The 26,444-nt window shown below is 50.8% G+C and overlaps 1 protein-coding gene and 1 long non-coding RNA gene across 2 annotated transcripts in view; one reads left to right on the forward strand and one right to left on the reverse strand.

Annotated features, from left to right (window-relative positions):
• The window catches only part of KLHL20 (kelch like family member 20), a 494,534-nt gene that overhangs the window by 193,953 nt on the left and 274,137 nt on the right, over positions 1-26,444 (forward strand). The gene's annotated exons all lie outside the window — the stretch shown is intronic.
• LOC142602792 (uncharacterized) overlaps positions 12,914-26,444 on the reverse strand; it is a 70,356-nt gene continuing 56,825 nt past the window's right edge. The window contains exons 2-4 of the long non-coding RNA XR_012836591.1: positions 15,637-15,804; positions 14,331-14,597; positions 12,914-13,009 (exon numbers count right to left, since the gene is read on the reverse strand). This is a non-coding gene — a long non-coding RNA (uncharacterized LOC142602792). The remainder of the gene's footprint in view (positions 13,010-14,330; positions 14,598-15,636; positions 15,805-26,444) is intronic.

Genomic DNA, 26,444 nt, shown 5'->3' on the forward strand with positions numbered 1-26,444 from the left:
AAGACCAAGCAGCCAACCTTTGAAAGGGACAGTCTGGAACATGCCACCATGCCTCCTCCTGCTTAGACCTCCCAACCCTCTTCGCTTTATCATCTATCTCCTCCACGCAGACATACTCCGTCTCACCTCAGACTCGATTCGGCAGGGTTAGCTTGGCATCTGCACCGGGAAATACAGCACAGTTGGCCAGCCCATTGTACCTAATCTTAAACTAACCCTTCCTGCACTGCGAGGTCCGTTCCAGCCATAACCAGACACCAGGTGAAGACCCTTTACGCTGGGTCCCAGCAGAAGGGGTTAACCCGAGTCAGTGCTGGGGAACGGCCGGACCAGGTAGAACACGCGATCCAACTACCGAGATACTTGCAGCCCAAGCCTACGCGGCTTAACACGCTACCGCGCATCACCTGCGCTGTGCTCGCAGCCTGCGCGTGCTTCGGCCCGTGACAAATGCAAGGTCACGTGCTTCGGCTTAAATCACTTTCGTGGAGGTTTCAGCAATTCTCTTCATGCCATTTCAGCTAATTTTAGCTGCGAGCTGAGAGGCCGTTACCGAGGTTCAGCTGACTGGTGGCAATTTATCAGGTCACCCTGTTGGGGTAGGGAGCCCGAGCCGACTCGGCTCTGCCCCCTCTGCTCTCCCTTTTCCAAACGTGGGAGCAGAAGCATGGAGAACCAGACCTGTCGTACAGTACGTGGCAGCAGAAGCATGGAGAACCAGACCTGTCGTACAGCACCCGTAGCCCCAGGACAATTTAACGGAGCATTTGCATGAGCAAGTCCACGTTGCTCCCCGTGCCCGTCCTCCACGCCACCCCGCGCACCGAGATGCAGCCGCTGCCGGGGTGGAATGTCTCGGGCATCGTGCACGGAGCCGGGAGGAAATGACGCTGCAGCTCCCCGGCTGCCATCACAGGGCTAATTTATAGAGGCCGAATGTAATTAGTTACCCTGGCGCACGGCCAGGACACCAAGGTTAACACCCTCTCTCTCCAAAGAGTGCCAGGGGAATGTTAGAGAGATGCTGCCAAGTCATTTTTTATGCCTCGGCTTCAGGTGTTGCAAGCAGCAAGCTTTAGCAAGGGCCAGCTGGGAGGAAAAGAGTTGTCATGGAATTTTTTAAAAAGCAAAATAAAAGCAGAGGTTTGCTTTCTGCTTGGCTTTTTAGGTTTATTAACTTGAAGTTTACCGGGCTGCACCAGGGACCGTAGCACAACAGCCCTGCAGAAACGCCAGGGCTTGCAGATGCATCCTTCGGTTGGCTTTGGAAAGTTTCGAGCCTCTCTTGGCTTTGATAGAGAAATCTTGTGAGGCCTTGAAAAAACATTGCTTCATCTCTGTCCCTGAGCTCCCCGTCCCTAAGACGGCCTTGGCAGCGTCTGAGCCGTCATCAGCCGGAGCAGGGGCTGGCGCAGACACCGCGTCTGTGCCGTGCCGGCCAGAGCAAGTGCTTGGCTCGACAGACTCCTACGGTGCTGGCAAAAGTTTCTCAGGGCTCTAAATTTATTTTTTTTTTTTTCACATGGGTTTAAAACAGATTGAAATAGCCCTTGTTAAAAATAAAAGGCACCAAATTTAGCCTTCCTTCCCTCTTTCCCCCCACAGCCCATTTCCTGGAGTATTTGCAACAGGCAGCTAGTTGGGAGGTTTTTCCCCAGGGGTTTTGTCTGTTATTTATAAAGCTTTGATGAAAAATGCCAAAGAAAGGGAAAGAAAAAAAAAATAAATCAACTTCCAGGTGACCTCTCTCCTTCTGCAGCAGCTCTGCTCCCTGCAGCGACGAGGCATCGCGCAGCCACGGCTTCAGGGACCACATCCAGCATCCTTTGGGGTCAGCGCAAACCTGCCCTCTGCCTTCCCTGGAGCTTCTCTCCAACCCCCCTCCAGCCCCGAGGGATGTAGCAATGAGGGATACAGTTCCTTTCGTTTTGAGTTTACTAGTTCAGCAAAAAAAAAAAAAAAAAAAAAGTCACAAATCCCCACCTCTTAGCAGCGCCGTGTTACTGGCCGGTGTCCCTGGAGCTTACCGGTCTGGAGGACTTCCCAAAAACTGTTCGTGCAGAACCCTGGAGGAGCTGAGCCGCTGTCCCCTCCTGGTTTTTAGGACAAAGCAGAGGAAAAAGGCATCACAAATACATCCCTCCCGACTGCCCCGGGCCAATGTGCGCATCTCGCGTCTGCTGACGACAGACAAAACCAAGTGTTATCTCTGCCCTTCTCCTTAGCCCATAAACCCGCGCAGGAGCGGGCAGGGCAGAATGCCGATTCCCGTCCCCTCTGCGGGTCCCCCCTCCAGCTTCCAGCAGGAAAGCAAGGACAAGCCCAGCAAGAAGAGCAGCCACATGGCAGCATCCCCCTCTGCTCAGCCTGACGCGGGACCCGGGACGATGCCCGAGGTGGGAGCATTGCCCTGTGCTCCCCGCTCCCACGGCCGGCGCGGGGAATGCTGCAGAGATACATACGCGTGTATTCATCTATATAACACATGTGTGTACGTACTATGGCACGCATACGATGCATATTGAGATAAATAATATTTTGAGAACAAACATTTCATTTTAAAAGTCACTGTGTGACAACAAGTTAATTATCTATCATATCATCTCTCAAACCCAAACATTTTGAAAGCTAGGAAATAACTAATTAAGATCATCATAAATCTTACTCTGTCTCACAAGCCCATTTTCCTAAGAAATAGGAAGAAATACATATTTCATCACAATGCAACATCCGTAACTCTGACCTATAAGATATTAATGACTAGTTCATGCGGTTTCTCTATCTAAACACTTTTTTGCTAAGGTTACGGTAAGGTAGCACAGGATAATTATTCGGTAACGCTCTCCTGGCAACCTGACTTCCAATAAATCTGTAGACAGAGATAGTTAGGAGAAAAAAAAAAGAAAAAAAAGGAAAAAGACAACACTGGGATCCTGTCGCCTAACAGAAGCCACGTGACTTCCTCAGATCCATTTTGTTTTGAACCAGGACAAATCTTATAGAGGAACATAATTAACTGCTCCCAGTTAAAGCTTTAAACCTTCCTCCTCCTCCAGACAACTGCTCCTGCCCAAAGCTAAGCTAGAACTACAACACAGTTAACATGCTCAACACAAGAGAAGAGCTTAAGGATGTGAACATGGAGGAAATGTCAATTTTATTTTTTTCTTTTGATTAGAGTGTGAAAGGCAAGTGGAACAACCATTAGAGCAAGGCTTTGAGCCTGGAACCATGTTTAACAGGAAAAGGAGATTCACACCTAGCATCAGGACTGCAAGGGAAAAAAAGATGAGGTGGGGGAGAGATCAACAAAGGAAGACACATTTGAAAATAAAGAAATACAGAAACAAAATGAAACTTGGCAGGGCTCAGGCAGAGATAGACCTTGAAAAGGAGACAGAAACACAGCACAAAGGGGTTTCATCATAAAAGGAGAGCAAGTGACAAAGTACAGCTGCTCCACACTCATGGTGGAGGTCTGCGTTAGGGTGATTTGGACATGGCCCCAAAAATAAATTAATGCTTGGTGCCTGGGGAGGGCAAAGGCAAGGAAAGCACATGTAGAAATGGCAACGATCCTCACCCGTGTGATGGTCTGGAGCAGAGGAAAGCCATTGCTCAAAAAGCCAGCATCCAGGAGTCACCCTCCATGGCTGTAGGGTAGGAGATGCAGCACCTCTGCTTAGCTCTGCAAAGCTGGTGGGTTGATCTCAAGAGCCTGCAAAGCCTCAGAACAAGTTTTGAAGCTAGGATCATTTGGGACTCAGAGTTCACTATATGGAAAATGAGCCAAAACGCAACACAGCTCCTTTAAATCTGGGTGTCAGTGGGCAAATCCCCAAACCAGCTTCCTCGATGAAACCCAGAAGGTTCAGCTGAGGAAGACTTCACTGAATGGTGTGCCACGGGACGCATCCCATTGGGGTGGAAGGACGGGGATCGTGGGACAACGGATCGCGAAGCAGAGGCGGGCAGAGCAGCGTTAACCTGAAGGACTGCAGAAGTGCCCTGCAAGACCACGCGTTTCCTTCGGGCACGAAGAGCCACCTCCAAGTCCGTGGGCCAGGGCCACGGCAGGAGCAGAAACCCCCTGGCCTCGGGGCAGGGTGGGCTTTGGTGCAGTCCGTGGTGGGAATTCAAACAGACCTAAACATAGTGCTCTTACACTGATGAAACAGGCCCTGGTTTTGTGATGGCTGTTTGCAAGTAAGTTTAAGCTAAAGGCAAAAAAAGGACCTTTTTATACCGGAATTAAAGTGTCTAGACAGAGCCTTCCTGGTGTAACCGGACCTGCATATACTGATCGTGATACACCTGATAAAACTTCCCATGTAGACAGGGACTAAGACATACTTTGGCAGAGATTCCAGCAGGAGCCATTTTAAAAGTCTTTAATCTCGAGAATCGCTTATGCCACGTAATGAAGTCTGCATTATGGCTGTTCATTACCTGGACCCTAAACACTGGAAAGCGAGAGGATTTTCTTTGGCATTATGACAGGAATCCACGGCATCGACAAGGCTGGCCCTCAGCGTGAGGTCATATCTCCCTCTAGCTGCTGGTCCTGGGGACTCAGCAGCCTTTGGCCACCCAACGCCTGCACGAGCTCCTCTCCAACCCCTCCTCTGTGCCAGTGCTTCCAGTGCTGCAGGTCTTGGGGTCGCTTCTTGCTGGCTGCAGTGCTCCTCCAAGGAGTGCAAAGCAGCTCAACTTTTGGAGAGAACGTACTCCAAAAGAAAGGTAGATAGGCCAAGAGTAAAAGCCACAAGGTCTATGGCTTCTTCAAAATAAGCCAGAATAGATTAGTCAACGTGGAGTGCAAAGAGCCCAGGACCATCTGCAGGTGAGACATCCCACAGACAAGACACTGGTGGCTTATCCCCCCTCTTAGCCCAGCTAAAATCCACAAAAATCACCTCCAAGTCAAGTTTCTCTCTCCGACATATAGCAGGATCCAAGCAGTGCTCAGCATCAGACAGGCCTTCCCAGAGACCATGTTCCCCAGACCAGCGGCCCCAGATCTCTGACCTGCCATGATGATGTTGCTACGTCACTCACAATTTCAGAGCTTGCCATTAAAACGCCACCATCATCACCAAAATGTCCCAGCAGGAGCAATCCCAGAGGAAGAGCTCATCCCTGAGTCCTTGAAGGTGGGTTGCTTGAAGATCAGCGAGTCTTTGTAGGTGATGAGTAGGTGGGAGGGTCAGGGGGAGAAGAGAACTGATGACTCCACAGTGTCCATCTGCAGTTCCTGGCTGGAGGAGAAGGCTCCTTCCAGAGCCAGCCAGAAGGGAGACCAAGAGCTTCAGCCACTCTGTAATGGCTCACAGGGCAGAAAAGGAAGCTGCTTCCTGAGAGGATGCAAAGCCTCTTTTTTTTTTTTTTTTTTTGAAGAACTGGATGGGAGCCTTGATTTAGAGAGCTAGAGTCTGGTGGCTGAAAAATGTCTTTTGTCACCTGGGTCAGAGTTGGCCTGGCTGGTCCCACTGACATTTTCAAGTCAGCTTCTTCCTTAGATGTTCGTATCAGAAGGGGAAAACTGATGGTCCCTTCAGCCAGCCACTGCTTAACAACGTTGGAGAGGTGAGCGTGTGTGTGAAGGAGAGATTTCTCCTCCTGCCACAAAGCCAGCAGTAAGGACTCCTCCCGGCAGGTGCCAACTGGGAATCCAAACGATCCTCAACAACGACAAAAAAACCACTCTCCGTAACTGTGACTTATTTTCTTTTGATGCATCTGGACACGTAAGTACTCTAGAAGTGCAAACAGGCTTTGAGGAGCAAGAGACAAAGAGCAGCAGGAAAAAGTCAACATTTCAACGACTAGAAAGGGTCCAGCTAAAACACTCACAGCTCACGAACCTCTAAAAAAATGCTCCTCGGGCACAGTAGGAACCTTATCAGCTCTCCACAGCACAAACACAATTTCCAGCTCCGATTACTTTTCTAAGCCAAGCCCACAAGAGAACTAAAACGGGACGTTATCGCACAGCCGAGCACAACCCTGGGGCTCCTCATCCCTCCGGTCAGGCAGGTTATATGTGCAGGAGCTGGCCTTCACGCTATTCCGGCGCTGGCTGTAGAAAAGAGGCACCTTGGGGTAAACGTGACTTGAAGCCACCTTCTAGCCTAGGGCTGGGGAAAGTCTCAGACCTCTGCTAAATTCACCTTGCTTCTCCCAGGATCTGAAAGCAGAGAGCGTCCGTATGGCACGGCGACGGCCATAGCTCTGCAAAAGCTGGCTCTGCAGAGCCCCTCTGCAAGATCTGCAGAGACCTAAGAGAGCTTTTTCACCTCACCTGAAGGTCCCTTTGCGATGCCAGCGTAACACGGAGGGGCTCCAGCCTGAAGCCAACCGCAGAGCACATCTGCCGCAGGCCCCGGCAGGACCGGTGTGTCTGAATATCCACATGCACGCATGCACAAACACACGCACGGTGTCCACCTTGCAAAGTTTCCCCTGGATTTTTGTTACCATGTCATCTATTAATTACCTAATTACATCTCCTAATTATGGGATTCCTCCAGTATTTATACTCATTACATAAATGGCGGCAATTACACTAATTAGGTTAATGATACAGGATAACAGTCTACAAATTGCTTTAAAGGGACACTCTCAAGGCACATAGGCCAAGGATCCTCCCTGGCAGGTCAGCTGGTGGGTAGCACGCAGACATGCTCCCTCACCCCACGTAGCCGCTGCCGTCTCGCGTGGGCTCTACCTGAACACCGGGGCCTCGCTCCGCCTCAACAGAGAGCGGTTGGAAAGAGAGGTACCAGGGAGATAAGGAAGCAACGCTCTGTTGCTTTGCTGCTAAATTGCTTCTGCTGAAAACTGTGGTCCACTATTTAAGTGTGACCCCCCCGCCCCCGCCAAGCTGGAGAGCTGGAGGAAGGGTTGCAAATATTTCTTCGCTGGGGAAGGGTTGCAAATATTTCTTCGCTGGCTGTATGGAGACCTGCGAGGAAGAAGGCAGCGCACCCACATCCTTCCAGGCTCCCCAGCATCACTTCTGAATGCACCCCGAGTTCCTGAGTCCCGCTTAGCTGGATGCGACCCAATCTCCTGCCTATAGGCATTTCCATAACGGCAGGTTTGCAGCGAGGAAATCCAGCTCCCTCTGCTCCAGTGAGATCTCCTGGAGCTCCGGCAGCACTCTGCAAAGCCGAGCATGTCCTCGGGGTGAAAGGCGAGCCACAGGAGGCTGGAAGGAATCTGTTCTGCAGAGCGCCCTACTTACCCAGATTTGCTGGAGGCTGAGCAGCGCATGGCAAGGTGCTTGCCCCTATATCTCACCCAAAAGGATCCTAAAGCACTGCCAAGCTCCATTACTCTCTGGAGCGGCCTCGAGCACCGGGAGAAAACTTTCTCCACTTGGATTCGAATGCAGGCACTTCTCCGGTAGAAGACCGGAGCCCTTTGCAGCACTTTGGAGCGTGATGAATGGCCCTTTGTCCTGCAGCCACTACAGAAAGAGAATGTAATTACCCAAACTGGAATTCAGCCAGGACGCAATTTTACGCTGAACGAATTTCCCCCCCCCCCGCCCCCTCCTCGCAACACCCCTTAAAGTGTTTGCAAATCCCCCTTTAAAGATAAAATCCTGGAATAAAATCCGGCGCTTGCTTCAAAATTGGCCCAATTCCATTACAAGTCAACCGAACAACTCCATTTTGCACCTTTAAGGCCACGGAGCTCTCTATGTTGCGCAAGAGATTTCGTTATTGGCAAGGCTGAGGAATGCTGATTTCTGCTACCGAACTGCTGTCTTAGCCCTAAACTATATCCCTGTGTCAGCTGCCCAAAGACACGTGTAACCAGGTCCATTTTCTGAAAGATATACAGCTGCATCCGACTTTATAGCCTGTTCCAGCAGGACATGGTTGGCACTTCCAGTGGAGCGGGCTGACCGGTCTCCACTCTAACAGGCAGGGTCTATGGCTCCAGCGGGAGTCTTGCAGGAGCATATATCGATTGTAAATAATGTCTCAATATCCTATAGTAGGTCATAAATCAAAAAGGGGTTGAAATATCTTTTCTCCAAGGGACTTTTTTTTTTTTTAAAGGAGTCTATTTCTTGTTTAGCAGTTTTCTTTTTAGAGTTACTGCATCGACCTTTTACCCCAAGCGCCAGGTTTGAATCGCGGCCGGCGATCCCTGCTTGACCTTCCCCGGGGATGCGCAGCAGCTTTGCCATGAATCCAGGGCCCGGGTGTCCCATGGGAGAACAGTCACATCTCCCACTTGGGCCAAACCCCTCACCCCAGCTGGTGCCCCTTGCCTTGTGTGCGCCTTGCTGAGCAAACCGAGCCCCACGGCAGCCACATCTCCTCGGGTCGCAGACTGTGGCTTGGGGAAGAGTCTCGGATGTAATGGCATTACCGTGGAGATGGGTATCTCGTAGCGGGTGCAGGAAGCAGAGATCCTCCCCGTTGGGTATGGAGCAACACCATCTTCGATTTCTCTGCGGCTCATTTGACCGTTACCAACCCAAAAATAAAAACAAGCTTTGAGCCAATGGAGATATCAACCTTTCTCCTGTTCTGCAGGCCATGAGAGATCCCTCCAAAAGCCTAACCATCAACCCAAACCTCTCCCTTCCCTCTCTGGAAAAAAACCCCACGTACCTCCAAGTTATACGTGCTGGCACGGCAATGCAGAAGGACTGGCCTCAGGGTTTTGTCCTGCTGGACATGCCGCTGGCATTGCCATCGGCCCAGGGCTTGTACCCCCGTGTTGTTATCAAAATGGGACAGATGCCGCCTCCGACAGCCCTGCACCAGTCACCCCCTGAGCAGTCAGGACTCGCAGACCAGTTTGACATGGTTCAGGGCAGAGACCCCTTTTTTGTCACATCTCTGTAGGGCCCTATCACAGGGGCCTTTTGTCTTGCAAAGTACCGGTTTCTCAAATTGCTGCATTATTCTGGAAAATTAAAAAAAAAAAAAAAAAAAAAAAAAGAACAAGAAAAAGTCTACTTTGGGCTATTTTTAGGGGTACTGAGTAGAGACAACCGAATACCTGGCAGGAGGACAGAAAAAAACCAAACCCCACAATAGTTTGTTGTCTAGAAAGCCCTCTAAAATGATCCAACCTGAACCTTCCTGTCGCGTGATGCTACGTGGCACTCGGGGACACCTCCAGTCCCTCTCCCAGCATCTCGTGTGTGCCACCAGCACCCTGCACGGGAAGGGGGGGGACATGCCACCCCAATGGCCACAAACAGCAGGACACGGTCCTACTGCTCCCCCTCCAGCGCTGCCTTCGTAGGACGTGGGTGATACTGGTTTCTTCAAGTCCTAGAAGTATTTAAGCTTGACTGGCAATAAAATCAAGCCCAGAGAAAGGTGCAACGGGATCTCTTGGGACTGAAACGAGAGCTACGATCTTTAAAGAAGCCAAGAGGGAATAAAAGGGAAGGAAGGGTGGGAGGGAAATAGCATTTACCTGCACAAAAGCAAGAACGTTGACAATAACCCAGCTCAGCTCCGGCTTGCACAGGAGACTTTGGAGAAGAGGGTGGGAGGCAAGGTGGGAAATTAACAGGAACTTAAGAAAATATATATGTAAAAATTAAAAAAATAAAATAAAACTGTATCAGCATTGACTAATAATTTCCGGGCTCTGCGCAGATGTCATTAATGACCCTTTTTATTCATGCAGGAGTTCCCAAAGAGGAGCATAATGTTCCATTAGTAATAATTGAGAAAGTCTCCTGTCGGGATTATGTCAAAACCTAGAGATGCTGCTGCTGCCAAAACATTTTGGTGACAAACGTGTGAAGCGTTTGACAGAAGGTGCCACAGCAGGTTGAGGCGGCTTCAGGAGGGGAATCCTAGGAGGAGAGAAGAGGTGGGAGACAGCAGCAGGGTGAGAGCTGAGCACCAATTTACTCAGGGAACATGGCTCAAGGGACGTGCCCACCTACCGCGACAGTTTCGGGGTCACGACGGCACCTCCGAGATGCTGCCGGGGACCGCTCAGGATTTTGGCTGACCTATCTCCTCCCACGCTCCCAAGACTTTGCAACACATCTGCAATATATCCTCTGGCATGGCTCAGCGTCGCTGGATCCTTTTGCCCAGGGATGCCTGCGTCCTCGGCCACCGGGGACAGGCGGAGGTGTTGCGACACCCCGAACGTGTCTTGCCGCTGCCCCAGTGAGGGCTGGGGACCGCTGCAAAGGGCAAACCCAGGACAAAGCCGCTGTGAGCAATTAACCCAGAGCATCCCATTTGAACAGGATGGAGAAAATATCCGGTGACACAAGTATTTCAACCTAGAGTAAGCCTGGACAACACCTCTTTGAACTATGAAACACCAGTGAAATTTAGACAAATGGGAACATAAATTCCTTTTACCAAATCTTTCCCATTTACAATCGGGATATCTCTTTTTTTTTTTTCACCCAGCAGACACAGAGCCCTGCTTGACCACAGCTGCTGCCTAAGTACCAGCATTACACTGCTGCTGCACAGATGCCAGCAAACACAGGCAAAACACAGGAAGAGCAAGCAGTTTTCCAGGCTCAGTCCTTTTCATAGAAAGGGTTATTTAATGCCTTGCAAGAGCCAAAATAACACATCCCCTCCTCCGTCCTCATCCCCCCTCGCCAAGCCACTCCTGGGACCGGAGTTACTGACCCTACACGCTGCTCTTCTGCCACCTCGACTCGCCGTCCCGCTGCAAGGGAGACTTTGCCCCGCCAGCACGGCTCCTCCTTCAACGCAGCCCGGCACGGGGAAGCACCTACGAATGGAGAACCACAAGCCATACATCCCCGACTCGCTGCACAAAACCATGCATGGACGTCCCAGCTGCAGCGATGCACCTGGGGAAGCCCAAGCCAGAGCACCTCAAAGTCAACGTTATGCAGAGCCGTGGACGGAAAAAAAAGTTTGTCACCACCATAGTGTTTGCCCCTTTTAGAGTGAGGAGGTATTTGGAGCCAAGACATTGGTTCAGGCAGCATGTAAAGCCATGAAATTTGGATTTGGATCCAGAGCTGGAGTCTAAAAGCCATCCCAGTTTGCAGGGGTTGGTTCAGGCTCATTTCTAGTCCCCAGACTGCAGCAGAAGGGCCTCTCTTCCCCCGGGCAGGAGCAGAGCAGCTGGTACTCTTCAACCCAGTTAACAGACGAGGTCTGGCCACCGCAGCCGAGGGCTGCTCCAGATTTGTTTTCTAGTGGTTTATTCATTGAGAGGCTGCCAACGTGTTAGCAAAGAGAAATGCACACTGGCCTGATTCTCCCCACCCCAGCCCTGCCTTGCACCAGAGCAAACCTGCTGCAAGCCGGAGCGAAGACCTCGCCGAAGGAGAGCCGCCTCGCTAGAGGACGGAGCCAGGGCACATCCCAAACGGCTCCGATTAGGGCAACCCCCTTAGAGACAAGCCCGTGGGCCCCGTACGCCGCTTTCCATGCCCACCCCACCCCGGTCTCGCGTAGCCGAATTAGTGGTGTCACCCCCCCAACACCTGCGGGAAAGCTGCTACTTCTGGCCCCACCACGGTGGCCTTACGGAGTCGGAGGGGGAAGCGCCATTGAAAAGAGCGTGAAGGCTGATTGCTGTAATTGAGCCCACCAGGGGAATTTCGGTCTGTGGGAACGCGCAGTACATCCCAGCCTGCAGGAACGGGGGTGGAGAATATCCGAGCTGTTCCTTTCGAGGACTAATGATGATGGGTTTTTGCAAGGACTCAAGCTGGCATGGATGAGAGCTCCCGCAGAGCGCAGAGTCAGCCAAATTAAGCGCTGGTCCTCCCTTGGAGAAATCTAGTCTAGAAGAGTTAGTCACAGGATGCTGCCAGCCTGGGTGCAGGCTACGCGGAGGAGGTGGCGGCAGGCGAGGAGCCCTGCGTCCTTGCTGGATTCCTGCTGAGGATTCAGCTAACTCCGGTCTTACAGCCCGTGGTGGCAAGACCCCGAGCAGAGATGGTAAGGTGATGCAGGAGACGATGCCCACGTATCTCTCCTGTCATCACCTGGAGCCGCAGGGCAAGTCGTGCGTGGAATTAACAGCAGAAGCGGAAAAATATGTAGCTCTGCACGTGCCATGCACGTCTTTGTGCGTGCAAGCACAGGTACGTTCAGGGGCACAGAAAATCTGCACCACAGTCAGTGCCCTTTTTACCATTTTGCCCCTTTTTTGCGTTCTGCTGGGCTTATCAAATTCACGTCCCTGTGTATGAGCTTACCCCGCCATACGGTCAGATATCTGCTAATCATTTACTAACCACTTCTAACTGGCTGAGTGTAAAGGATTTAAACCCTGACTAAATGCGAGATGCAGGTCTCATCTCAGAGGTCTGAAAGGTGAACGTGGCAGCTGCATTACTTTCTTGCCTAGCTTGGAAAATTATTACTACAAGATTTAACATGACTATAAATAAGTTTGTTCCAAACTGACTCTTCATAGCCGAATCCAGAGAGAAGAAACACAAGGAACACATTGCTGGTACTTGTGGTTAATTGCTGCCTTTCCTTTTGGGTCTACTTGGTTTGAAATATTAAATGCAGAAGAAACCATCTATTTTTCCTCCATAGCCTGTCAGTGCAGGAAGTGAAATATGTTTGTTCCCCCCCTTTTTTTATAAACAAGGAGTATAAACTGTTTTATAGTAACTAGATAAAATTACACAGTATTTTACTCAGTGGGGAAAAATATGGATCTCTGCGTGGCGGTATTTCTCCTATCTTTCTCGCTGACTGTACGTTAACATGACGACTCCGCATAACTCAGCTTTGCAGAGTTGTCACGGACGTCTTTGAGCTCAGACACCGTCCGGTCTGTCCCACCGCTGCCACTGCCAAGGCCACGCATTTTAAAGGGTTCTGGGGTTTGATATCCCTCCCCGAACACCCCAATAACTCCGGGAAAATTTGGGCTGGTACTCACGGATTTAAGCCTGTATTTCACATCCAGCCTTTACCCAGCAGAGGAGGTCTGGTCCAGCGAGCGCAGCTTCAGCCCACGGTACCATATCATCACCTGGAGGAAACATCTCTTGGAGGAGGAGAACGACAACAGATCAGGAAAATGCACCAACTTTGCTGTGTATAACCTCTAGTCCTAAGCAGCAAATGATCTAAAGCCCAGACTGGCATCCTGGCCCTCAGCAAAGCGCCCCGACATGCCCCCTGCAAACTCCAAACCTCCCACGAGAGCAGGGAATTTTGAAGGCAGGATTTCACAGCCACGACGTTTCTCCCTTTGACCCTGAACTTGCTCTAAGGACGTGCCAATATTTCAGAATCGACTCTACAGCGCTTTATGGCCATTGTTGAGGGATATTAGTTAACGTAAATAAGTAGGTTTTAATTAGAATAAATTACTTTGGAATATAATAGAGTGTGATTTGTGCTGTTTGCTTAGCTTTACTTAGTATGAGTAGCTAGATTTGCCAAAGCCTTTAGGCTGCAATAGAAGTGTTTTTCTCAGTAATTTTCCTAGTAGTGTTCCTAACAGCTAGCACAGTGCTGTCTTTTCGTATGGGAAAGTATTTTGATATCACACTACTATCCTGGTAGTGTTTTTTCTGAGTCTGGGACTCTTCTCCATGTTCCACCAGCAAGGGCAGGTGCACAAGGAGTGTAAACCAGAAGATAAGGAGGCTCCAACCTTTGAGGAAAACTGTGGAAACCGCAAGTCAATAAGATAAGAGCCTGCCTGCCTGGACACAGAAGAAGAATCCAATTAGATATTAGAAGACCCCAGACCAAAAATCACCATTGGACCAAAGGACGCGTGGGACAGCGCGTGAAGGGTGGGTGTAGGGATCCCAAGGGTGTAATTGCCCCGGGATTTCTTTGTTCAGCGTCCCTCTCTTTGGAGGCACCCAGCCTGGGCTGACCCTGCTGCTGCACCATTCAATTAAATGAATTATTTTCTAAAATCCAACACCTGAGACTCTGCTGCAGGAAACCCAGGGTCGAGCCTGAAGGAGGAGGAAGCGCGCCCAAGAAAAAGCGTGTGCGACACCACGAATGGTGTGTGAATGCTCGGGCAGCGGCTACTCTCACATCCACTCCGATGGCAACTCTGAAATTTCTTCTTTTCATCACAATGCTAAGTAGAAGCATTTTCCAGGCCTTTATATGGGATTAAAATTCAACATTTTTCATCACCACCACGCAAACAGCTGCCCTGACAGAGTTCACGCTAGCACCTGGGGTGGGAAATTCAGTGTATTCTGTGTAAGTCTGCTAAATTTTGACCGAACATCAAAACCGGTGTGTCTAGGAGAGCACACAGCTGGGAGCTGGGTTGCTGTCACCCCACATCGCTCGATCTGTGAGGGAAAAAAGACCCACAGGCATCCTTACCTCCAGGCTCCGTCCTGCCACCTCCGCTGCTCGGTGAGAGCTCTGGCGAAGGCAGAGACGCCGGTTCTCCATCGCGGCTCTGGTGGGAAGGCAGACTGAGCTCATCCTCAGCCTTCAGCCCTTTGGCACGTGCACGGCTGCAAACCCACCGGACAGCCCAAAGTGCAGAGGGGGGAGAAAGCGTGCAAATGGCTTTAGCTTTCCCCGTCTCCGTGCAGAAATTCAGAACCACTTTCCTAATCAAATGAGCTGGTGTGCAGCTTTTAGCTGCAAAACACAAGATGAAAATTTTCATACGGAGCTGAACGCGTCCATCCCTTTACCTTGTATTTGTACAGCCCCTTGCACCCCACGCCGATACCATCTCCAGTGCTACGAGAGCATCCTGCTGCTTCGGATTAAAACAAAAAAAACCCCAAACCCAACTTTTGTGATTATTTTTAAGTACCTTTTTTTCCAGGGGAGGGAGGGGGAAAAAAAAGAAAAAAGAAAAAAAAAAAAAAGAAAAGAGAGGATTTAATCTAAAAGTTTCACAGTCTGGAAGTCTCAGCTGCTCCTGCAGTGTTAATGCCTGTGGTGCGGGGCCTTCCCATGGGATTTTGGCGTAGGACGTGGCCGAGGCGCGGAGCCGGAGCAACGCTACCGCGGCGTCGCCCGTAGAGGGAGCTTCCTCGGGGAGCTGGGCACGGTTGACATCTTTTCATCAAAAGTGTTGAGCTTTTAAAAAAAAAAAAAAAAAAAAATATTTCCCAGACAATATAAAGTATTGATTTAAAAGTTCTTGTTGGTTTTGGTATTGGTTTTTTTTTTTTTTTTCCCCCTGCCCCTCACAGCAAAACAAGCAGCTCTGGATTAAACCTGTTGGAAATGGATGTTTCGCAAGAGCGGTGAAAAAGGAATGGGGAGAAAAAGGCTTTGCCCAGCACTGGGTGTTTGCAGCCAGTTTTTAGTTGGATTGTAAACGGTCATTTTTCCATTTAATTCTGTTAGAACGAAGGAGGGGGAAAAGCCAATATTTTAGCAAAAATAAGATTCTGCAGTCTGCCCGTGCTCAAGTGTTAAACAGCTTTTCAGATCTACTGGATACCACTCTGGGTTTGAAATGTGAAGCCCGACGGCTGTTTTTCTACACAATTTTAGTTTAATTTCCTTGCAAACGGGCTCCCAGGCTCCAGTTACTTCTCCATGAGATCCCTCCTACCCTTTGGGCATGGCCACAGGATTCCCACAGCTCCCAAGCCGGTGGAGGAACGTCCTTTTAATTCACTCTGCGGACAGCCCAATTAGCATCCCAGTAAATTATTACCTCGGGGAAAACTCCGGTCTCAGGACTCAGCAGCCAGCTGCGAAGGCAGCCGGCACGGGACGAGCCGAGAAGATGGAGGGCATCTTCTGCACGAGGTGATGACGTTCAGGTGGCTGGGCAGCACAATTAGACACGGGGAATTGTAGATTATCTCTGGTTTACAGTTCCCTGATAAAAGGGAGGAGGAGAAGCACAATAAAAACAGGATCAAATCATTTGTTGTGCTGTTCAAACTTCTGGACAAGGCGAGAGAGAAGACGCAGCTCCACCCCCCAGCTGCATTTGATCTATCGGGCTTTGAAATTAAATGTTCTCCCTGCAACAGGCATAATTGCGTCCTGGTGAAAACTGCTTCTCCTGTAACGCAGGGTTCGGGGCTCTCTCCACTCAGCACGTTAAGAATGAAAAGGCCCAGAAGCGGCCGAGGTCCCTCTGGTTCAGGTGCACCACAAGCAAGGGATGGTCGTCACACCAGCTCCTTTCCTACCTGCAAGGCAGAGGCAAGAGCCCGTGTCTGCTTGGGCAAGGGGACTGGAAAACACCGGGGGACCGGGCCAAGGCTGCGCAGGACATCTGTGTCCCAGCAGGGACACAGCCCAGACGCCGGCACGGTCCACCACGAAGCCATTCTTGCACCTCGGTAACCTATTGCCGCCTTCTCCTTCTGAAGATCCCTCTCTGTTCTCTCCCTCCCGAATGCCTTCGCAGTTCACGTGAACGAAGCGCGGGTAAATAAAACCACATCAAGCCCAGGCTGCAAACAAGAACTGTGACCCTGTTGCATCTACCATGAAAAACAGGAGGGGCAAGGGCGGGTACATGAGCCATTTACCAGCTAAACCTGAAAAACCCCTCCATTTGCACAAACAGATTTGGCAGAGGTGTCCTCAACTCACTCCAGTGTGCTTCAGCTTCAGAAGGGCCAGGTGGATTTTCTCTCCTTATTTCAGCATCCCAAAGTTACACCTCCAAAGGTTTGCCAGCATCGATATTGCAACAAACGGCTATTTTCATGAAATTATTTTCCAACCTGTTTTCAGCTGAGACAGTACCAGCACACAGACACCATCACCTGATCAGGGATGTTTTGTCTCCACAAAATCTCTGCAAGCTTCAGAGGATGGTGTAGCATTTATGAAGTGCAGTTTTTTTAATAAACTTGGCAACTTGGGACACATCTCCTAGGCTCTCGATGTTTCTTGATGCTGGCTGTCAATGTTTCTGCAATGGGACATTCACTCCTTTTATCAGCTCTGCATTTATACTACAGTATCTCCATCACTGCTGATGGACCTACCCTTCACAAGGTCACAATGGGAAAGGGGAGAACTCCTGTACCATATTTGCTTGGTAACCATCAGATCTCCCCCCCGCCCTGAGCTTTTGCAGCCTTAAGACAAGGCAGAACCTGCTGTACTTCTGTATGACCCTGCAGTGAATTTTCACAGCTCAAGAGTACAAAACATGAAGAACATTTCCTTGTACGAGGAATGCAAATGTTTCACCTTTTTTCCCCAGTCCTTCCCGAAGGAGGAGAGAGCAGGTGGGACATCTGAGCCACCTTCCTTGTCCTGTTTGCTAACTGCCCATGTCCATTGTCACTTGCTCTTCTCTCCATAGAGCATCCTCCTTCTGTCTCAGCCAGCCTCCCTTTAGGAGGCCTTCATTCATTTTAGTCTACTGTCTCACTCTGCTCACCAAGACGACAGAAGCAGCACCTATTCATCTGCACTTGCCAGACCAAACCACCCACTAAGCTTATTTCTAAAAGCCCCAAACAACACTTGCTCCAGGCAATCCTTTTTTCCCCAGACCCTGTCTCCGCTTTATTTGAGTCACTTTGCATGCCAGCCCTGTTCTCCAGAATACCCAGGCTGGTGTCATCTGGATACAACCGTAGCCCCACTCCACCACCCCGGGTCATTAATGAAAACACGGAGCATCACCAAACGCCAGTCGCCCTATGCACACTTATTCAGTAAGTCCTTTCAGTGCAACAGCGAACCTCTGGTAGGTGCTCTCCAAATTTTAATTTCTGGCCACTTCTGCAACCTCTAGCATTTCATCCAGATGATTGGCTCCCACTTACGAGACCACCCTGTCATCCACACCAGGTAAACTCAGGATACTCAGCTCCTGCTGTTTGCCTTCCCTCCACAAGACCACTCCTCAGTAACGCAAGGAGATCCTACCGGGCTGATAACAATTTCCTTTGAAGCCACCTGTGTTACCTGTTCTCACCCCCCCCTTGTTTTCTCCTGGGTTTTCACAAGCTTGACTACTGGTCCCAGTACTTTTCTGGGAACTGCAGTTAGACTGAAAGCAGCATCGTTATACCATTCCTCCTTTTCACCCTATTTAAAGATAAGTGTATTTTTCCCCTAGTACTTAACTAGGATCACAGCCGACCTTCTTAGGGGAAAACAAATGTGATGCCACTTCTTTGGCATCATCTGCTGAGTGCCTTCCCTGTCCCCGAGTACCAAACCAACACCTCTGCGGTCCTCCTGCAACTGCTGATGTACTGCTAGAGCGATCTCTCGTTACACTTGATGTCCCCTGCTAATTGCATCTCACCATGTGCCTCGGTTTATCTGATCTTGTCTCTGCATGTGCATACTGCACTTCTGTACTTGATCTGCATGGCCTGACCTACTTTTCATTTCCCCCAGGTTTCTTTCTCCGATCCGAGCTCTTTCCCTAGGTTTCCTTTCTCCTGCAACACCGTAGTCTGAACTGTGCCCAGAAGCAGCTGTGACTAGCTCTCATTATTAACTTTTTCCCCTTCCAGATCAGCGTTCTGGGGGCCTTACCTGTGCCTGATGGACTGGTGCTAGAGGCCCCAGATCTGTACATAGATCCAGCACTCTCCTTCCTCCCTCGCTCCTACTCCTCAGCACCAGTTCAGCCATTTCCCAGCAACTCTAACAGGTCACCATCCACATCCCCAGCCACTTTCTCCTGCAGGAGCTACCATCAGAAACAGGCTCTTCCCTGTTCTCCCACCCTCAGTGATGGAGATGGTCACCCACACACCACCAAGACTCACTGGGTCCTCTGCATCCTCTTTCCCCAGGAACAGACATCCCACATTAACTAAATGAAGCCACCATCTGCTCCCTTAATCCTCCTTTACCTGGTGTGCTGGAGACCCACCCCGTGGTAATCGTCCTGGGGTTTTCCCTTTTAACCACCAGCTGGAGACCTCCAGCAAGTCCCACCCCGCCATTTTCCAGCCTTCGCACAAACACGTGCACCCTTGACACGCAAAACGTACCTTCTCCCTGATGCCCCTGCCTGCCTTCCCCGCTCCAGCCCTATCCCTTTAACGCTGCGATTCCAGAATACAACTTCTCCTGCTAATCGAATCTTGTTGCTTTGTTGCAAGCCAAAGCCCCCAGCTCCCCCCTCTCCCCTCCCATTCATCTTCCATTCAGCTATCGGGTGCAACAGCCCCCTCTGCTCTTTCTTGGCCCTCCTTTGATCTTGCTTTCAATAGAAGAGGTCAAGCTACACGACCACAATTTCTTTCTTCCATCCTTAAAGCCCCTGACTCCGGCGGTGATGGCTGGCACGCCGAGCGCCCGTGAACGGTGCATCCAGCGGCGGGTGAGGGCTCGCAGACCCCCGCGGGGGAGCACCCATCCCCGGCTATCTCCATCCTTAATAGGGATCGGGGTCATGAACCGCAGCAGGCAGGATTTTTTACACCGAGGCTGCCAGATCGAGTTAGTAAATTGTCCTCAGCAGTCAGGTGCCTGCCAGGTCCTCCGATAACGCGGCCCCAGGCCGCACGTCCCGGCGCAGGAAGCTTGGAGTTTCACTCTGCTCTGGGTTTGCTCCGCAAGAGAAACCCTTGCTAACCCCACCGGCACCTGCGAGGGCGATGTCCAAGCCAAGAGGCTGGGAAAAGGGGAGGAAGAATTACCCCATGTGACACTGGTTTAAATCCACTCAGCTGCTGACGGCAAAAAGATTTACCTTCAGAGGCAGGATCCTGAGAGCACTCGGAGCTGAATCCCCAGCCTGAAGTGTACAAGGTTTAATTACTGCAGCTTTGTTAAATCAGCTCCGTTAAGCCCCTGTGTAATTGCTTTCTTCTGGGCCCAGCAGTGGTTTATTTGAGGACAGCTCAGGCTGATTCTCCACAACTCGAAGCTGCTCCTGTGCTGATTCCATCACCTCGTTTAAATCAGTTTAAACCCACACCTTCTGAGAGAGCAGCTTCAAAGAGGTGAGGCCTCAGCCTTTGCTCTGGTTTGTGCTGAGAGAAAATAAAATGCTTATTTTTCCTTTATTTAAATGAAGGCTGATTGCACCCAATGTGTGCCCTAGACAGTGCGTGGTACCATCAGCCTCAGAGAGGATGCGTAAGGCACCCCAAAAAAGAGAAATGCCACCTGGCAACGGGGTCAGGGCACGAGGCTGTGGCCAGGGCTCCTGCCCGGAGAAGGCCATGCACCATGGAGGCTGCAGGAGCCACGTCCCAAATCCCATCGTGCTCCCCACCACCCTCACCCATCTAGGGAGAAGCCCAGGACACACGGCACCCTGGTGATACTCCGCTCCATGCCTGCATCCTGCATCCGCGCTGGTTGCTACGGTTACAGGCAAATCGGTGAATTTTGCAGGGTGGGAGGGGGTGGCGGACAGGACCGGGGTGACGGGGGCCATAAATGAAATGGCTTTTGTGGGAGGGAGGACGCTCGCCCGGTCCTCAGCAGCCCCGCGCCGCAGAGGCGACCCACGCCGGCTGCGGGCGCCTTGCAAATTTGCATGGAGCTGACAAGATGACAAGGTGCAAATAAGCCAGGCTGCTCGGGAGTAATTTTTACGGCAGCTCTGCCTTGTGCACGTTTTTATTGCAAAGAGGGTAATCGGGCCTCTTCATTATTGAAAACATATTTACTACCCCTTGGCCGCTCTCTCTCATTTTTGCCAGCCCCTTCCTTCCCCCCTTAACTACCCTGTCCTCCACGAGATATGATCTCATAAATTTACAGTGTACTTGCCGTCTGCAAAGTGGATGTTCAGTTTCATTTTTATTGGACTTTATGATACAGGCGGATTGCATTTTATTTGTTGCACCGCTACCAGAAGGACTGAAATTGTAGGTAAGTGCTGGCTGCAACAGGGATTTGGCCTGAGAAAGAGCTGCGGGATGGGGCTCCGCAGAGCTCGGGAGAGATCCCGGCGCAGGACGCGCTGGCCGCAAGCAGGACGGTTGCAGGAGAAGGTAGTGCTTTGGAGGAAGGCTGCCTTCTTCCTCCTCCTCCTCCTCCGCTGGAGGAGAAGCTGCTCTGTCTGCCCCGCTGTCCTCCCGAGAGGGAAGGGGATCGATGTGGGAGCTGTGCCTCCCTCCCCGGCAGCCGGCGTGATTGACAAGGGATGCACAGCAGGAACGCGGCAGCGGTTTCTTATGGCTCGCCACTCTTTTCGCGGTTGGTACCCTTCCCAAAAATGCCTTTCCCAAGGTTTGCTCTCAAGCTAGACAGGCTTGTCGAAACTTGCCTGTCCAGCGCTGCCCTTAGCGTGACACTAATGTACCTTAACAAAATTGCCAGAAACCACAGGGAACGGTAGCAACGTGCCTGACACCAAGGAGGTCAGCATCTACAAAAACATCTACCGCAGTCAGTGTGTCGCTCCAGATTTACCCTACTATAACAGCGAGCAGCGCATAACCCCCTCCCCTTCGCTCCAAACCCCTCGGATGGCTCCTACGCACTGCCCGGCACACAAGCAAAAATCCCCGACGCGGAGGCAGCGCTGCCCAGATCCCTGCCCCACGGGAAGCCCGTGCCTCTGCTCCCACAGACATCAGCTCCGGACTGACCACCGAGCCAGCGACCGCCATCACGGCTGCTATAATCAATCGTTAGTTCATTATTAAAAAGCCGTCTCGCTAGCGCGCAAGGAATTTGTTAGCACTCGGCGAACCGCGCGCCCTCCCAGCGCCGGGTGGATGGGGTGGCACCGCATCTCTCCGCAGAACCGCTTGCTTCTCCAGGGGAAAAGGGCTTTGCAGCCCTTGCGGCTACTGCCCAGCGGTCCAGGGGCGTTAGGAGCCCAACGCACTTTGTAGCCATTTCATCTCAGTGCAGCACAGTGGAAATAATCAACTTGTGTCATTTCAATCCAAAAAAAGGGAAGAATTTTTTTTTTTTTTTTTTTTATTTTCCAAGGTAACGGGGAGAGGCCAAGCAAAGCGCAGCAAAGCAACATAAATGATTTAGCACCCAACAATTTTGCCAGGGAAACGCTAAAGACGGAGTCTAATCCTTTCATCTAACCCTGGTCCTTCTAAAAGCTTTAAGCTAGGAGTTGACTCAGCATGTCAGTGCCAAAAAGATCCATTGACCTCGAGTTCAGTGCTGAGAAATTGAGAAATGTTCTTTTTAATGTCTATTCAATAAATACAGCATCACCCTCTCCGTGGGCTGAGCAATCCACTTCAAATCCATTACGGCACGTTCTCACAGACTGACAAGTCGTCCTGAGACAATAGTGGCTGCCAGATGAGGTTAACCCTTGCCGAGGGGGTGTAAATCTTTGTAGCCACAAGCCTTTTGCTCTCAGAAGTCCTTGAGAAGAGGGGAGGGGGATATCTGAATTGATGACGGGCGGCTGCTGCGTGCGCTCCTTGCTGGACCAAGGTGATCTGCGTCGGTAAAAAATATGCCCAGTCAACACAGCCGGGCTTCTGACCATCTTGATGGGAAGGATGGGAGTGCTGCCGCCCTTCGCTTCCCGGTGGGCTGGTGATGCTCCCAGGCACTCGTGCTCCCGGCTCCTGCCAGCCCGCAGCTGGACCAGTGGTGGGACGGACGCTGCTGAACCGAGGTTTTGTTGGGAAGCACCGTGCTGCGGCACTACCATCCCTCAGGCAGCTGGAGCTCATGGTACCTGGGGAAATTTGGAGCTGGAGCCAGTTTGGAGACCTTTGGCACAGGCATGGTGAGCGCAAGCTCCCCAAGTGCACCGGGATCACCTCCTGGGCTGCGTGGCCGTGCTCTGGGCAGCACCAAGCTGGCTGGATTAAATACACGGTCAAGGATGACAACAATGCAACTCACAAAGCCACTCAGCCCACCTAAGTCCAACCACTCCTGGCAGCAGGCCGTGGCCTCTGCTCCCCAAAAAACCATGTCCTAACAGAGCAGCTTTGGCAGGGACAGCCTGGGGCCGGCAGCGGCACAGCCCCCCTGCACAGGCCATTGTACCTGCAGGCTGGGCTTTCTGTCCAAGAGCACGTCCGTGCAAGAAGTTCCAGCAGTATGACACCACCTCACCTGCCACCACATATCTATAACTCTATCCAAGGCCAGCAAACACAAGGACACACTTTTCACTAGCTCCTGGTTCCCAAGTGCCCCAGCTGGTGGGTGCCCTGTGGCCGTCTATAGATATTTCAACACTGATTGCCCTGGTCATCTCTGATTAATCCATGGTTGGTGGAGTCTGACCCAACCAGAGGGCTGTCAGCCTGTCCTAAGGTCAGAGTCCCAGATCACTGGGCTAAGCAGGCTTAAAGGAGTGCTGGTCTCCCTCCATAGAGAGCAGGAGGCACCTACTTGGCCAGTTTAGTCCATCAGAGCTCAAACACGAGGAGACAGGAGTCCCTGCACAGCCCCAGGGGGACGCTGCAGCCAGCTGCACCTTCTTTCTGATGGAAACTCCTGGACTGCTGCCGCTTCCAGCAGTAAGTCATTAATGAAAATTATCACCTTAGTCATGGTAATAATACAATAATTCCAAAAGGTAAAGCTATGGGTGCACAGTCAATCTGCAAGAAAGTGGAGCAGACGCAGCAGGGGAGCCCTACGTCTTCAGTTTTATGTTTGGTTACAGGTATTTTATGGTGTTCCCTTCCTCCTTGTCCCTCGTTTCAAGCTGCTGAGCTTTGGCACACAACTACGCTGGAGGCTGTGGCAGTCTTGGGGGGATGACGGGGTGCCGCCGCAGCAGCCACCCAGCCTGTGCAGGCTTCTCTGACACATCCGGGTGGAGGAGGTCGCATGAGCCGGTGTTTGAGGCTCTCTGCTGACTCAAGGAAGCCATCCTGCGTCACGTTTATCTGGGTCACATTAACAAATTCTCTTTTTGGTTTTGGAGGCTGGAATTTTCTGTTCCCCGCCCCCCCCCCTTGTTTCTGCATGCCGGCTGAAGGCAGCCTTGCTAAGATCTGCAGGTAGGGAGGGCTCGGCTGCGGACTTGTACTGGTAATTACTGTTTGCTGGTTAACTAGATCACGAACGCTAGCAAATGTTTATCTTTGATTAGACTGCAAAACCTTCAAGATGGTGTTCCTTATTCATAGAGTCTTCAAAGATACAGAATTCTGCTGGAAATCAGCAAAAAAGCTTGTGTTTATGGAAACAAAGTTTATCTATAACTCATACAGGTGTTGAGAAAAACCATGGGAAGGCCAAACGCCTGCGCCCAAAGGTTAAAGTCTGTGATGGCACTAAACGACTCCTGCATTTTTTTCTCTCCAACATCCTTGTGAGTTGAATTGAATTAAAAAAAAAAAAATCTCATGATTGCTAGGGGAGGAGGTGGCACACCAGAGGCTTTTGCACAGGTGGAGCATCTACCCGGCACACCAGTCCTCACCGAGGGACTTTTGGACAGTCAAATGCTTAGGCTGTACTAATAAATATTTCTATACTAATAAATTACAAGTGCTCAACACTCTTCTCAAGCTCTGCTTAATTTAATTCCATAAGCATAGCCTTAAGTACTTCCAAAGAAGCAGACCAAAGCCCCTTGTGTAGGAGGGCAGAGCGCACTGCCCCAGCAGTATCGCTCCTGTCCATGTCACCACCAAGACCTGCTCCATACACTCAACACTGAATGCTGGTTGGATGCTCTAGCTGCGATGTTTTTCGGTCCCCCAGGCTCTCTGTGGGGAAACCTACCCAAAAAAAGCACAACCACTGTGTAGAAGAGATGCAGCTGCTTCACGATAGGCAGAGGGATCCCCAGAAGTATCTGAAAGGTGCCTAAAGGTCCACCAGGGCAAGGACCACCACCATTGGAGATACTGCTAGCTGAAAGACCAGCTGAGCAATGATATTTCAGTCCCTTCCCTTTCCTGCTCCTGCCACACCAGCCAAATAGGCCACATGGGAGAGATGCTGACACCAGAACTTCCCTCCTAATGTTTTAAATTCCCCATGTGCGTAACAATACACCACACGTATAACCAACAACAGAAGTTCTCTAGTCTTCAATAGAGCCTGGGTCTTGCCTTCAAACCCCATGCCAGCACAGCCCTGCAGCAACCTGCTTGCAAGAAGCCACGTGCAAGGCCAGGACCAGTCCAGATCCTTTGCATGGGACTTAAATGCCACCCCATGCCGGGTACGTACTGACCTAGAACATCTGCGCAGGCTGGAAGATCTGCTTTGACCATACTCACAACCTTGTACCGGGATAGAGGATGCACTAGTTAAGATGCTACTGCCGTAGCTGTGTTTGAGCAGCCTTGCCAGAGAAGGAGATCTCCTGGAGAAACTCCTTGCAAGGTGGGAGGCCTTCAGCTCAACTCTTGGCTGAATTTCACTAGGAGAGGGGGAACTGAAAAATCAGGTATTTAGGCAACGATTTCCAAGTGCAAGGTCTGCGCACAGCTCTGTCGCAGGAGCGTTTCCAGCGGTCAGCCAAGCCGAAAGAAACCAGGCAGGCAGATTGTGAACATCACCACCAAAACAAAACCATGAGGAGAAGACATGAGGAGGGGAGGGGGACACTACTCCACTGCTGTACCAGACACAGCAGATTCATTTGAAGACAAGTTGCAATGCCAGGTTGTCACCCTATCACCAATACTCCCCGCTGCCAGCCATGATTTTGGTGCTCTCTAAACCTTTGGTCCATTGGGCCACCCTCTGCTGAGGAGAAACACGATGTCTCTCTTCCACACAGGGACAGAAGACAATACCAAGACGGTGGAAGAGCTGGTGGTGGACCATCTCCAGAATGCTACTGAGATGTAGGAAAAGACGAGGACAGCAGCACTTCACGCACCGATCTCTGCTTCCACCCCAACCCACGCACACCACAGTGGCCACGGGACTCCTTTTTGTGACCCAGACTTTAGGAGTCTCCTCCAAGACATCTGCTGACACCGCTAATTATGGGCCGGGCTGCCAGTGGCTTGGTGCATCGCAAGAATTTCCTGATTGCTTTTTTGGGGAGGGACAGGAGCTTTCCTTCTCCCTTTGTCTCCCTGGTGAAGGATGTGCTCTCGGGCTGAAGTCCTGACAATCCAAGCTGCTGAAATGAATCCTCTTCAGTCTATTTACTTGATATTTACCAAAGTCTGCGATCAACAAGAAAACACATCTCAGCAGCTCACTTGGCAAGAGAACGAATTGAGGCAGCACTGCAGCTGTCATATTTATTTCAGTGGCAAAGCAGGTCAGGAAAATTGATAAAATTAATCATACAAACTAGCAAACACCGGGAGTGAAGGAGAGAGAGAGAACGAAGGGGAGAGAATGAGAGTGAAGGAGTGTTTGCAGCACCAAGCTGCACCTGCTTTTATTTCTTTTAATGGATTTTTTTTTTTTTTATGCAATGTCACAGATAAAATTGGTGCAAGGTACATTATTTTATAAGTAGGTTTGGGGAGGGGTGTTGAGATTACTACAAGCAGATGCCTATTACACCAGGGCTGATCCCTAGCCACGGGGTTTGCAAGGAAATAGGAATTCAAGGACAGAAGTGATTTTTCAGACAGTCCCCGTAGACCAGGTGGGAAGGTCCTTGCAAGCAATATCTAGAGGTGCTCTGACCAGGCT

The sequence above is a fragment of the Balearica regulorum genome, chromosome 8 (assembly GCF_011004875.1).
Source record: "Balearica regulorum gibbericeps isolate bBalReg1 chromosome 8, bBalReg1.pri, whole genome shotgun sequence".
Taxonomy (NCBI): Eukaryota; Metazoa; Chordata; class Aves; order Gruiformes; family Gruidae; genus Balearica; species Balearica regulorum.